This window comes from Miscanthus floridulus, chromosome 10 (assembly GCF_019320115.1).
Source record: "Miscanthus floridulus cultivar M001 chromosome 10, ASM1932011v1, whole genome shotgun sequence".
NCBI lineage: Eukaryota > Viridiplantae > Streptophyta > Magnoliopsida > Poales > Poaceae > Miscanthus > Miscanthus floridulus.
In genome coordinates, this window is record NC_089589.1 from 5,795,946 (window position 1) to 5,810,474 (window position 14,529).

The 14,529-nt window shown below is 40.8% G+C and overlaps 1 pseudogene; it reads right to left on the reverse strand.

Annotated features, from left to right (window-relative positions):
* Positions 1–14,225, reverse strand: part of LOC136487731 (probable apyrase 3) — a 30,492-nt pseudogene extending 16,267 nt beyond the window's left edge.
* Positions 14,226–14,529: the final 304 nt, after the last annotated feature.

Here is a 14,529-nt window from a genome sequence, read left to right on the forward strand (position 1 = left end):
TTATGGTGCATCAGCGGGGCATTGAAATCAGTAGGAAGTCTATTGATGCAATTAACAAGGTGATTGCTCCTGCCAATAAGACTGAATTGCAATCTTTGATCGGTAAGATTAATTTCATTAGAAGATTCATATCTAATCTGTCGGGTAAGATCAAGGCTTTCAGCCCACTACTTAAATTGAAAGCTGATCAGGAATTTGTATGGGGAGTTGAACAGCAATTAGCCCTTGATGAAATTAAGAAATATTTATCAAATCCTCCAGTGCTAGTTCCACCTCAACATGGGAAGCCTTTCAGGTTATATTTGTCAGCTGATGATACAGTTATCGGTTCAGCTCTTATTCGAGAATTTGAAGGGAAAGAACGTGTTATTTATTATTTGAGCAGAAGATTAGTGGATGCTGAGACGAGGTATTCGGCCATCGAAAAATTGTGTCTGTGTTTATACTTTTCTTGTGTCAAATTAAGGCATTATTTGTTATCTGCCGAATGTACGGTCATATGCAAAGACGATGTGGTCAAGTATATGCTGTCGATGCCGATATTAAGTGGTAGAATCGGCAAATGGATTTTAGCATTATCAGAATTTGAACTACGCTACAAATCAACTAAGGCAGTTAAAGGGCAAGTGATGGCTGATTTTGTCACTCAGCATTGTAATACAGTGGACTCTCTGGGGATTGCTCCCTGGACACTTTTCTTCGATGGGTCCACATGTGGTGAAGGAGCAGGTATCGGCATTGTGTTAATTTCACCTCAAGGAAGAAAGTATGAGTTTTCATTGCCGATTGTTGCTACAGCGACAAACAATCAAGCTGAATACCAAGCCTTGATAAAAGGGTTAGAATTGCTAAAGGAGATACGTGCCGATGTTGTTGAAATCTTTGGTGATTCTATGCTAGTTATAAATCAATTGGCTGGAATTTATGAATGCCGAAGTGAAGCTTTGATTTCGTATTATGAAAGATGTTTGCGATTGTTGAAAGGATTTAGAGATTTTCATCTTGAACATATCTCTCGATTGCATAATGAGGAAGCTAATCGACTAGCTCAGCATGCTTCAGGGTATCAGCCTATTCAGGAAGTGCTAACATCGGCAGTTGATACCGATGACTGGAGGAAAGAGATTGTCGATTATTTAAAGGATCCATATAGAAAGGTTGAGAGACGTATAAGGTTCCAAGCTACCAAATATGTGCTCCTCGATGATGAATTATATTATCGAACTATAGATGGAGTTTTACTTAGATGTGTTAGCAATGATGAATCGAAAAGCTTGATGGGTGAAATTCATGAAGGAGTATGTGGGGCACATCAATCGGCTTTCAAGATGAAATGGATGATCAGAAGGAATGGGTACTATTGGCCAACTATTCTTGAAGATTGTTTTAAATATTTTAAGGGATGCCAGGGGTGTCAAAAGTTTGGTAATATTCAAAGAGCGCCTGCATCGGCTATGAATCCTATAATCAAACCATGGCCGTTCCGGGGATGGGCTATTGATCTCATTGGTCAGATTTATCCGCTATCGAGTAAAGGACATAAATTTATTCTGGTTGCTACCGATTATTTCACAAAGTGGGTTGAGGCAATTCCTTTAAAAAAGGTGACATCGGTCAATATGATTGATTTTGTGAAAGAGCATATTGTTTACCGATTTGGTATTCCTCAGACTATCACTACCGATCAGGGCACTATGTTTACATCAGGAGAATTTGATGAGTTTGCTGTAGGTATGGGAATTAAAATTTTAAATTCTTCTCCATATTATGCTCAAGCTAATGGTCAAGCTGAGGCTTCTAACAAAGGGATCATCAAACTCATTAAGCGCAAAATTAAAGAAAATCCTAGGAGGTGGCATACAGTATTAAATGAAGCCTTGTGGTCATATCGGATGTCATGTCATGGTGCAACCAAAGTAACGCCTTATCAGTTAGTATATGGACACGATGCAGTATTGCCTTGGGAAATTAAGGTTGGCTCTAGACGAATACGTTCTCAAAATCAGCTGACAGCCGATGATTATAATACTCTTATGAAGGATGAGTTGGAAGATGTGGCGGGTCATCGGTTAAGGGCTTTAGTTAGTATCGAAGAAAATAAGAAAAGAGTAGCTAGATGGTATGACAAGAAGGTGAAAGTAAAAGAGTTTACCGATGGAGATCTGGTCTGGAAATTGATTTTACCGATTGGGACTAAAAGTTCAAAGTTTGGAAAGTGGTCTCCTAATTGGGAAGGTCCATATCGGATAAATCAGTCTGTTCCTGGTAATGCATATATTTTAGAAACCCTCGAAGGGGTTGTGTTTCCCAGAGCGTTAAATGGAAAATATTTAAAGAAATATTACCCTAGTATCTGGATAGATGCATAAAAGTATAAGTGCCGATAACAGTACTATCGGCTAGAATTATGCAAGGATGTCAATGTCTCATAAAGTGCCGATACAATAAATAAGATTACACGTTCAACAAGGATTGGATAGCTAATATCACACGCAGGCGAATCTGGTCGGCTTCCTCCATTTCTTTGATATCGTCATCGGCAGCACCCTCCACAGGCTTGAGTTTTTTCTTCATGGCTAAAGCTTTGCGAGCTTGGATATCTCTTTCTTGCTGAAGGGCTTTGACGGCATTGGGTAGCTGGCTTTCTTCTTGTTGAGCGTGAGTTAAGGCTGCATTGATTTCTTTCAATTCAGCCAATAGAGCTATCTTCCTTGCTGATAGATCCAAGATTTTCTGCTTAAGTGCAGCACCCGAAGTCTGCAAGCTGACGATGCCCTTGTGCTTCTCATCAGCGATTTGTTTCAGTTGTAGCATCTCTTCTTTGAGTTGAGCTTGAGCTGCTCTATCGGCAATGCGCTGAGCAGCCCGTTGATATTGCAGTTGGCGGCTTTCTAAGTGAGCTGCTGGGAAGAGTACTTCTTCAACATCGGCAGGGACCTGGCCACGAATTGTTTTGAAAATTGCCTTTGCGGGGTCCGAGTCATCTACCAGTTGGGCGGTACCTTGCTGTAGCAAGTTCAGGAGGGTTTCCAACTTGGATTTAGTCTCTGCCGATATTGTTCCCAGTGCAAGGGAAGAACTTGTCTCCTCTCCATCGTCGTCAGAAATGTCAATGGCAAAGGAAAATAGGCTGTTCGGGGAATCTTGTTCCTGAGAGAGAGAAAAGGAGATCAGTTAGGGGTAAGTATGAGTATTGTAAAATCAGCTAGGTTGATCGGTTTACCTGTTTCAAGGCAATTTCCTGTGCTTGACTGGAGGAAGCAACCTGGAGTATGTCGTGTGGGGGATCGGCTGAGCTTGCCGATGGGATATCCTCTGTGACTTCATCGGTGGTGGGCTCTTGAGGTATGATGACCGATGACATTGGGGCAGATGAAGGGATCGGCATAGACCTTTGTCGTTTTGGCTGTGCTTCAGTATCTGTTAAAGCTTTGCGCTTTGCTTGGGCATCGGCAACGATTGGCTGGGGGGCATCAACACTTGTTGGTTGAGAAGCTTGGACATTTGGTACGTTTGCCGATGTACCCAATTGTTGCTGCAAAACAAGTGTAAGATATGATATTTAATAGATAAAATGTAAAGTCAAGAAGCTACCTCTGAAGGTTCATCGAAAGAAGTGGTGCTTGATATCGGCGGAATTGCCGATGACGATCCAGTAGCAGCTCTTACCCCCTGATGATTAAGGTTAATACAGTTTGTGATCGGCATAAGTGAAAATAAACAAGGTTGTTACCTTAAATGCTTTGACCAAGGTTGTAGCAGCGGCCGATGGAGTAGCCCTGGATGTAGCCAATTTGGACTTAGAAGTGATGGTCTTGGTACGAATCTTCTGGTGGGTCAAAGCGGCTAAGGTGGGAGCGTTGTAGCCGATCGGCGATGTTGGGGAAACAGGCCGGAGATTGAAGGGTTTCCCACTTTTGCTCACCGATGGTGCTGGGTTGTTAACCTGTTACAAGAGAATCAGTTACTGATATATGAAGGGAAAAGCAGAAGGGAGTTAAAGGAAACTTACCGCGTCGTCAGGGATGGCATATTCAGGGTCGATCATGTGCCGATATGTGTGAGCAGAAGTTGCGAACAGTTGTTCTTTCCACTCTCGCCACCATTGCTTATATGACTTGGTGATGAAAGATATTGGTGTCCAGGTGGATATATCAACATCTGTAGTATCGGCATCGGGGGAGAGTTGTACTACCTTGTTCCAATCTGTTCCGCAGGTGATTGTTTCCCTGGGTTTGATCACATCGGCAAAGCAGAGTTTGATTGGCAGTTGCCCAAAAGCCAATTGGCGGGATACTGCCGATGGGTTGTAAAATTCATATGTAATGTTGGTGTTTTTCCCGCTGCCGAATGTGTTTACTGGAATTGCCCTGGGAGTGATGATAGCCATCATGAGCTCATTATCTTGATTCAGAGTGTCATCGGCAAGGTTGAAAAGAAGGGGGAATTTGTTTTCTTCGTCAATATAAGGCACCCAGGCCCTATGATCACGAGAAAGACCATTGTAGAAGCTTTGAAAGAATCTACCGATTTGGTCTTCGTTGGCTTCTGTTCCAGGAAGGACAATTATGGCTTCACCAAAATTGAGGGGTGAGCGTGTTGCCGATTCATCATCCCCAAGCACATAGTCTTCAGCAATTTCTCGTGGGAATTGTTGAGCAAAAAAGTCTCATTGCAAACGTTTGTGCATATGGGCATTCAGCCACATGTTGATAAACCACCACGGGCCTCCCAGGTTGCCGATGGGTTCGCCAAGCAAAAGTTTCTGAGACACTTGATGAAGAAGATGATAAGTGGAGCTCAGAAGGTATCGGCCAAGAGGAAACCTTACGCCATTAGCCAAAAGTTCAGCTGCAGGGAGGAAGGCGTTGGTTGGTCCTACTGATCGACCACATAAGATAAATTTTTCTAACCACATATTCAGGAATGTGGCATGTTCCCTCTGGCTAAGTGTCCCGGTTTTCTGGTATTCTTGAATATATCCTGTCCAACCGCCGATGTTACGGGTATTCGCCCTATATTCAGACTTTCTACCATAGATGGAGCCTTCATCGGCAGTTGAGATGTCCAAGCCAGTAAGCATGTGGATATCGACAAGGGTAGGAGTAGCTGGGCCATGTCCAAACATAAAAGTATTGGTCGTGTCTGACCAGAAATAAGCAGCTACAATTATCATTGATTCATTTTTCTGCATATCGGCAATAGAGAGCCTAATGCATTGGTCTAACCTTCGTTCTGCCCAGTATACTTGCATCGATCTATTAACCCTCAAGTACCAATCTTTCCACCCTTTGGTGGTTTTGGGCCAAGATCGGAATGTGTCTTTCCACAAATTCAGAGAGAAATTTTGGGCTCTAAAGGGGATTCTGTTAACCTCTGCATTGATCAGATCGGTTGGATCAGGGTTGCCCATTGGTCCAAGGCATTGGACGTGCGGCTGATCGGTTGGGATAACTAATTTGTTGCGCAGTTCCTAAGGTTATGGAATCCAGAAGACAGAAGAAAGGAAAAATCACCAACTGAATGAATTTGCAAAAAGATCAAAGTAAAAGGTAATGGAAGTGGAGCGAACCGCGGGGACGTCGAAGTTGATGGCCATTGTCTTGAGGAAGGTGGAGGTACGAGCCGGAAACTTGAAGTTAGCGCCGGAGAAGGGTTCTTGTTGGTTGAGGTCGCGCGGTTGTTCGTCGGAGTCGCCGCCGGAGAGAGAGAATGCCAAGGATTGGAGGCTGAAGGTAGAAAATGAGGGTTCCGGAGAAATCTATTTATAAGCCGCCCAGAATAAGGGTATTTTGGACTTATCTCTATGTCGCGCGCATATAGGTCAAGGCGGTTCAGAGGGATATGGTAACTGTTCGCGCGATAATCAGGGGATTGTACAGATGAGTTGATGACAAGTAATCATGACTTGGAGGGGATATCGATACATGATATTTTAATTCTGAAAATGGCAGCATTATCATGTTAAGATCTTGCCGATGGGTTATTGTTTCGGTATCTTAACCATAATCAAGGCAAGAGTGGTTGGCGATTGTGCGATATTTACTGAAGTGCGTGAATCAAGATTAGATTTGATTGGATTTGATAACAAATCAAGTTTTGGCTTGGAGAATGAGTTACGGTAATCGGGCAAAGGCAAGCGTTATCTGGAGTAAATTTCGGAGCATTAATGGTTTTATACTCCGAAATTGGGGGGCATGTGTTGACACCATTTTTTGCACGTGTCAAAATAATCGGAGTGGACTAATCGGCAAGGGGAAAGTTATTGAATACTTTGATAGCCGATGAAAGCCAGTTTGTAAAGATGGTTGCCGATAGCTGGTGATGGTCGATGGAAAGGTTGATTTGGACTCGGGCGTTGCCGATGAGGTTGGAGGTGTTATTGTCGATGCCGATGAAGGGAGGCTTGAGGACTACTGCCGATGAAACATGGAGTATGCCGATGAAGGAAGGCTTGAAGACTACTGCCGATGAAACAGGGAGTATGCCGATGAAGGAAGACTTGAAGACTACTGCCGATGAAATAGGGAGTATGCCGATGGGAAGGAGGACGGTGAGATTTCCATCGTAATTGAGGCGGACAGGGAAATAGATAGGAGTTGATTTCCTTTTCTATATTTGTTAGGGTATGATTCATGTAAGAGTCACGTGTTTCCTTAGATATGGGATTGGTGTCCTAGTTGTGTTTGGTTGTGTCTCTTTAGATCAGGGTATAAATATGGAGTAAGGGGCAATGTAATAGATATATCAATCAATATCAAAACCAATTTTTACTCCTATTTGCATCTACTTACTTTTCGACGACTTCGTCAATTTGCATATTTTTCCTTTTTTTACGAGTTCTCATTGATTCGGCGAGCTGCATCGTTTCAGTGCGATCTTCGGCGATTCTCGAGTTCCGCGTGAGCACCTCTTGGCCGTGACTTCCAGGCGTATCGCTGTTGTCAGGACCAAAGTGTTCGTATCTTCATCCTTGTCGATTAGCAGGTCAAATCGACTGGCACGCTTTGGATATCGATTCGGGTATTAGCCCTTTGTATTTGCAGATCCACTTTTGCATCAACACCAACAAGCATGTCGGGTACTCTAGAATTTATTATTAAGAACATATATCCAATGTTGTGAATGGCATAACTAAGGAATACACAGTCAACAGTTTTAGGCCCAAGTTTGTGCTTCTTGTTAATTGGCATATTCACCTTGGCCAAACAACCCCAAGTGCGCAAATAAAAGAGATTTAATATTTTCTTCTCTCATTTCTCGAATGGTATGATTTCTTTATTCTTTGTAGAAACTCTATTCAGGACATGACATGTTGTCAAAATAGCCTCACCCCACCATTCCTTAGATAGTCCCGCTATCTCCAACATGGTGTTAACCAACTCAGTTAGAGTGTGGTTCTTTCTTTCGGCAATCCCATTAGACTATGGTAAGTATGACGGTGTCCTCTCATGAATAATTCCATGTTCTACGCATAATTCAGAAAATTCACTTAAAAAGTATTCTCCACCACTATTAGATCTTAACAGTTTAATTTTCCTCTCAAGTTGATTTTCTACTTCATCTTTATAGGTCTTAAAATAATGCAATGCTTCATCTTTTGATTTTAGCAAATACACATAGCAAAATCTAGTACAATCATCTATAAATGTCATGAAGCATCTTTTGCCACCTTTAGTCAATTTGCCATTCATTCGCATAGATCGGAATGAAGTAGTCCTAATGGCGCCAAGTTCCTCACCTCCGCAGCCTTGTGAGGCTTGCGACGTTGCTTAGATTGCACACACACACATGGCACTTGGAACCTTTGACTAAATTAAATTTTGGGATTAAATTTAGATTTGCTAGACACGATAGACAACCAAAATTAACATAACAAAGTCGTGAATGCCAAATATTTGACTCATCAGGGATAATAGCATTGTTCACAACCTTATTACACACATCATCATGTAAAGATAAACGAAACAAGCCTCCGCAATCATAACATTTTCCAACAAATGTCCCATACTTCGACATTACACATTTATTGGACTCGAATACAATTTTATAACCATCTCGATACAATTGAGAGCCGCTAACTAGATTCTTTTTTATGGATGTGACATGTTGCACGTTCTTCAACAGCACCGTCTTTCCTGAAGTAAACTTCAGAATGGACATAGCAACACCAAGAACACGTGCATGGGACCCGTTCCCCATCAGCAAGGCTCCAGTCCTGCTGACCTAATAAGAAGAAAACAAAAAAGCATCAGCACACACATTTATGTTAGCCCTAGTATCTATCCACCACTCAGGCGAATGACAGACTGAAAGAACAATAGGTAAAGAATTTCCAAACCCAGATTTTCCTCCTTCAGCCTTGCTAACAACCATGTTTGCTGATTTCTTTTCTTGCTTGAATTTGTGGTCTGGACACGCACTTGCCCAGTGCTCCTCACTCCCATAAACAAAGCAACCACCTTCTTTGTTTTTTTCTTCTTAAAAGTGGTTGTTTGCTTAAGCTTCGAGTTGTTCTCATACTTGTTCTTCCTTTTCTTGTTATGAGATGCATTGTTGCTTTTCTTCTGCACTATATTGGCTATAGAAGACTCAACTTCTTTTCCACGTGTATCCTTTGCACTCGCCCTCTCCTCAACATCAAGAGACCCAATTAGCTCAGCCACGCTAAACTGTTGTCACTTGTGCTTTAGAGAGGTAGCAAAATCCCTCCAAGAAGGTGGCAGCTTAGCGATAATCCCTATCGTGCATATGATGTAATTGTCCTCGTATTTGCTATGAAGAGCGCTAATCACGGCACATCGAAACAGGTTATCGACAGCCGTGAACTTTTGCTCCTCCTCAAAAGTAAATTATTCGAGCTTCCCCTGCGCGGCGTGATAGCAATTCATAGTAGTCAACCACATGACCATCTTAGCATGCCATCTCTTATAATTTGTGCCATCGAAATCATCCGACTTCAACGCGGAAGCAAAACCACTAACACAATATTGCCTAATATTAGTTTTTTGGATTGTTAGGAATTTAGGCATTTTCATGTTACATTTAATCTAGAAAATCCATAGCAAATTGGTGACAATATGTATGTGCACGTGAGTGATATTACTACTTGCACTAGTAGCAGATATGGACATGAACGACATACAGATCATAGCGAAAAAGATATTGAATTTAAGAAATTCAAGAATAGAATTATACCCAGCGGAGGGACCCATGCTCAAGGCACCGGCGGCTCCACACGCACTAGTCGATATAGTGCGTTGCTCGATGTCGTAGACCACAGTCGATGCAGAAACATATTCGCAGTGCAGTCCCTCGAACGTCCACCAGAAAGTAGACGATCCGAGGAAGAAGAAGAAGACGTTACCAGTCACCAGGAAGATGCGAGTAGTCGCGGAGACACTCCCCAAAAACCTGATCGCTCGTGTCGCTATGCGGATGGTGGTTCCGGAGGCCCGCTCTCCCAACTCTCCATGCACGTAGAGGATTGGGACGGGGAAACTCGAGAGCAACTCAGCAGAAGAATGATGGTGCTAAATATATGTTATCCCATCCGTGCGGTTGAAGGCAAGCGCTCCTTCTTATAAGCATGGAAGGCAGAAGATGAAGTGTAGAGGATGAACCTGAACGTCATGAAGTGTCATGAATTACTAGTAACATCTGCCATAAACATGGGGGTTACTAGTAACTACAACCATAATCATGGGAGTTACTAGTAACCGCAGTCATAACTATGACCGTTACAAGTTCAGCCAGAACTATATTTATACCACCATTTTATTGCGGCTAGCATCTAATATGGCCATAAAATTTATTTAATTTAATTATGAAATAAAATATGGGTCATACCCACATTAAATCTAACATGAGATACCACTGTCACGGATTGTGGAGGCCTCATGTGTCATAGACACAGTGATGGCAAGAAGTTTTCTTGCACTACTACAAAAACGATTTGTGACAACACCTTTTTTTGTGTGTAGGGGCGGCTCTATATTGAGTTGTCCTTACAAATCCATTTATAAGGGATGCTGGTGTTATCAGCCGCCCCTACAAATGATTCAATTTGTAGGGGCGGCTCTACATCTAGCCGCCCCTACAAGTCGGATTTATAGGGGCGGCTCAATATTGAGCCGCTTCTACAAATAGACGCCGAATATTAAAAACTAAGCATTGAAATTCGATTTTTTTTCAAACAACCTTGGATAGAGAAATTACTAAAATAAAAGTTGTAGATCTCGAAAAGTTATGGAACTTTGTTGTTTACAACTTTTTAATTTTAAATCATTTACTGTTTCAAAATATTGTTTGGAATTTAATTTTGAAATGGTCGAAGAACTCTGATTTCTCTTTTTAATCTCTTACTAAAACTTTCTCCCTCGTGCTAACTTCAATTTTGATGATTTTTTTCCTAAAAATTTCTAAAATCGTGCTCTATCAAATTATTGTGTTCTTACATCTATTATTTTATCCACCTTTTTATGTGACTGTGTTTTATCTATTTGAATTTTGAATTTCAAAAAATGGCAACTTCAAACGTTATTTTGAAATATTAAATGATTTCAGCTGAAAAAGCCATAAACATAAAAGTAGTAGAACTCATCAAGATCTACAACTTTTATTTTGTTCATTTCTTCATATGACAAAGTGATACTAACATTGTTCACAAAATTTACATATCTCTGTTATAGTTTCATAAACTATAAGAGAGATATGTAAAATTTGTTAACAATGTTACTACCACTATGTTGGATGGCAACTTCAAACGTTATTTTGAAATATTAAATGATTTCAGCTGAAAAAGCCATAAACATAAAAGTAGTAGAACTCATCAAGATCTACAACTTTTATTTTGTTCATTTCTTCATATGACAAAGTGATACTAACATTGTTCACAAAATTTACATATCTCTGTTATAGTTTCATAAACTATAAGAGAGATATGTAAAATTTGTTAACAATGTTACTACCACTATGTTGGATGAACAAATGATCAAAATAAAAGTTGTAGATCTTAAAAAGTTATGAAACTTTGTAGTTGACAACTTTTTGATTTGAAATCATCTTGTCAACAAAAACTACGTTTAAATTTTCAAACGTTTAAAAATTGAATTTTCTAAACGATCTCGGATGGAGAAACAACCAAAATAAAAGTTATAGATCTTGAAAAGTTATGAAACTTTGTAGTTGACAACTTTTTTATTTGAAGTCATCTTGTCATGAAAAACTACATTTGAATTTCTTAAATTTGAAATTCAAATTTTATAAACGACCTTGGATGGAGAAACTACCAAAATAAAAATTGTAGATCTTGAAAAGTTATAAAACTTTATAGTCGATAACTTTTTCATTTGAATTCATTTAGGACCTTAAATAATCAATTTATGCTCGGTTTAATATAATATGTGGGGAACCAAAATACAAGGGTACGCGCGAGGGGGAGTTCACGGGTTTGAATCCCGCCGGCCGCGAAGCGCGCGATTTTCGCGCGCAAAATGCCACGACTTGTGACTTTTTTCGCTATTTTTTGTGCCCAGAATCGTATGATTTCTGAAAATTGATTTGCAGAGGCGGCTGGATATAGAGCCGTCCCTACAAATCTTCAGTCGCCCCTACAAATGTGATTCCTAGGGGCGGCTGGCCAACCGCCCCTACTAATAGGAGATTTGTAGCCACCCCTTCGTAGGGGCGGTTGGCAAAACTGCCCCTATAAAGGGTTACGAGCTGCCCCTAAAAAACATTCCTGTAGTGGTGTTGGTGGTATTTAAGGAAATATCCAGTATATATAATTTGTTCAGGATTTGAAAGAGAAAATATAATGACAAACTCTCATCATGGTTCAACTTTTATTGTGTAAAAATTGTAAGCACTAAGATATGTAGACTAATCACTATAGATCATATCCTTCGAGGTACTCCGATCCTATGAAAGATTAAATAATGTTATTGCGGTGTAATTAAGTTAAGTTTAAACATAATATTGCTTAACCTGTAAATATAGAGGTTATAATCTTTCCCCTTGAGGTACTCCTTTGTAATGTATGGATCCTTCCCATCAGGCACAGCTGGAGCAGATGCAGCAGCATTCGTGGAGATGGCATAGGCCATTTGCACTGATCCACCCCCCATATCAATTACACCAACCGTTTTCGAGTAGTCCCCTCCCAACTTACCTAACAGATAATTCAAAGCAACCTACAACAAATGCACATGCATCACAGTTTGCAAATTGAGTACGTACAAGAGATACTATAGGTGGTTTTTTTTTTCTTTTAATGACCAAAAGTAGATAAGTAATGCACATACCCATAGGTAAGATCCTTCTTGGGATCCCTCGAGAACAGTGATATATTTGGGGTTGTACTGAAATTTGCTCTTGGTGTGGACAAGATCTCTGACCTGTATTAAGAAACAATTAAGTAAGCAGTCTTTGTTTGCATGTAGATTACACATATGAGACATAATTTGGTCCAGAATATTATAAAATGAATTAATATACCGCTTCAAGAATTTCTTTTGTCTTCTCATCTCCGGTTAATCCCAGACCATCAGTTCGGCTGGTGCCATATTTCCACTGCACACGGATGAAAGTCACTGTTTATGGCTTGTTTCCTCTCACAGATTCATCCAGAACCATCCAAGCGAACAGGGCCATGCAAGAAACACTTTAGTTTGAGAAGAAACTAGAGCCTTTCAACGAAACCGGCATGATATCCTTAATATTTAGCTTTATCATATCACCGTTAAGTGCTAGCTTATTATACACGTATTTAAAACATTAACAATTACATATCTACTCCCTGCTTTCGGAAAGAATGTATTTCTCATTTTGTTCATAAGTAATCAATTTTTAAGTTTCACCAAATACATAAAAAACATTACTAATATGTATGATGCATAATAAATAAACATCATTACATTAGTTATGTTAATACAAATGGTGATATTATTTTCTCTAAACCTAGTAAAATTAGAGAAAGATTGACTTAGCACAAACCTTTAAAGTTACATTATTTTTGGGATGGAAGTATTATATTGGGAAGGGGCATTCAGATATTCCTTTACTTGCCCGATGAACTTAGATGAAGGAAACAATTACCCCAAGTTTAAGCGGAGTATTTTACTGAAGCCGGCGAGGGACAATCTTCTTAGCTTGCTCAAGAAGGGGGAGTAGGCAGCTTGCAGCCTCTTTAGGTCGACCAGCATACGAGCTTAGCCCGGGCTTTACCTGGATCAATAAATTAAAAACATGCGTAGATATAAGCTTATCGGTGATCCAATCAGTAATTTTGCTTTACATAGGGCTCGTTTGGTACGGCTACAGCTTCGTCATCCATGTTGAATTTGTACTTTTAGGTTAAGATTTGAATATTTATATGTAGTCCAAAATATAAATAAAATTAACCATCTATATGCTCTTAAATCTTAATGCATCTCCAGTTTTAGGTCTAAGATTTTTAGAGCAACAAATACCACCTAGCTTGGTCTAAGATATTTGTTTTATGAAAAAGGTCTAAGATATTTATGTATTCAAAGATTTCGTGAAACTAGAGTTATATATGTCAGACAGTGACGTATAGGAATAGAAAAGACGGCTGAACACACTATGGTATTTAATTTATTATCCATCTGTGTTCCTTGTTGCTAAACTGATGAGGTGTGATCTTTGTTAATGGTCAAAGTAAAAAAATAATATAATAGACGGACTTATATTTATGGTGGGAATAAGTAAATAAAACTTTTTTATATGTCCTATTGCATAGGGGAAGGAAGCCCGGCCTATTGCCCTAAAATAAGTCACACACTTGCTTTTCTCCAAGCGTGTGGACAAGTGAACGGTTCTGTAATGGGCAAAGCATTCGGTATAGAGCTGCTTTGATCTCAAATTCAGTTTCGATCTGGCAGAAGAATTAATGGAAATACTCCATAATATACCTTGGCGAAGAACTCGATGTCATCGCCGATCTGGACGATATCGAGCTTCTTGTCGAACTTGAAGACGTGCACCCGGCTCCCCGTGCTCCCAGCGTCGAAGATCACGGCGTACCTCCCGGCCGACGAAGACCTGGAAGCAGCCGCGAGGTTGTTCTCGTTCTTCGCTGCCGGCTCGAGCTCGCCGTCGTCGTCGGCTGCGTGGCCGCCCTTCCGGCCAAGAGGCGAGACCGAGGCCGAGGCGAGGAGCAGGAGGAGAAGCAGGGCTGCAAGGCCGGCGGCGACGCGAGCCATTTGCCACTGCAGTGCCGGCCCTCTAGCTAGCATGCTAGCTGGCTATAGCAAAGTGCCAAAGTGGCCGGCCGGCCGACTGGCCACTCCCACTTCACTCTCGACTCGCTCTGAACTCGACCTGGATTGGGTGGACTGCACGTCTATATAGAGATAGAGACGAGTGGTCGAGTGGAGGAGTTTTCCACGTTTGTATACCTCAATAAAGTATCGTGTGATATGGTTTATCATGGCCAAAAAAGAGATGTGGGGTAGGCAGTGCAACTGCTGCTACCGTGTGAATTTGCCAGACTGATCGATGATGCCG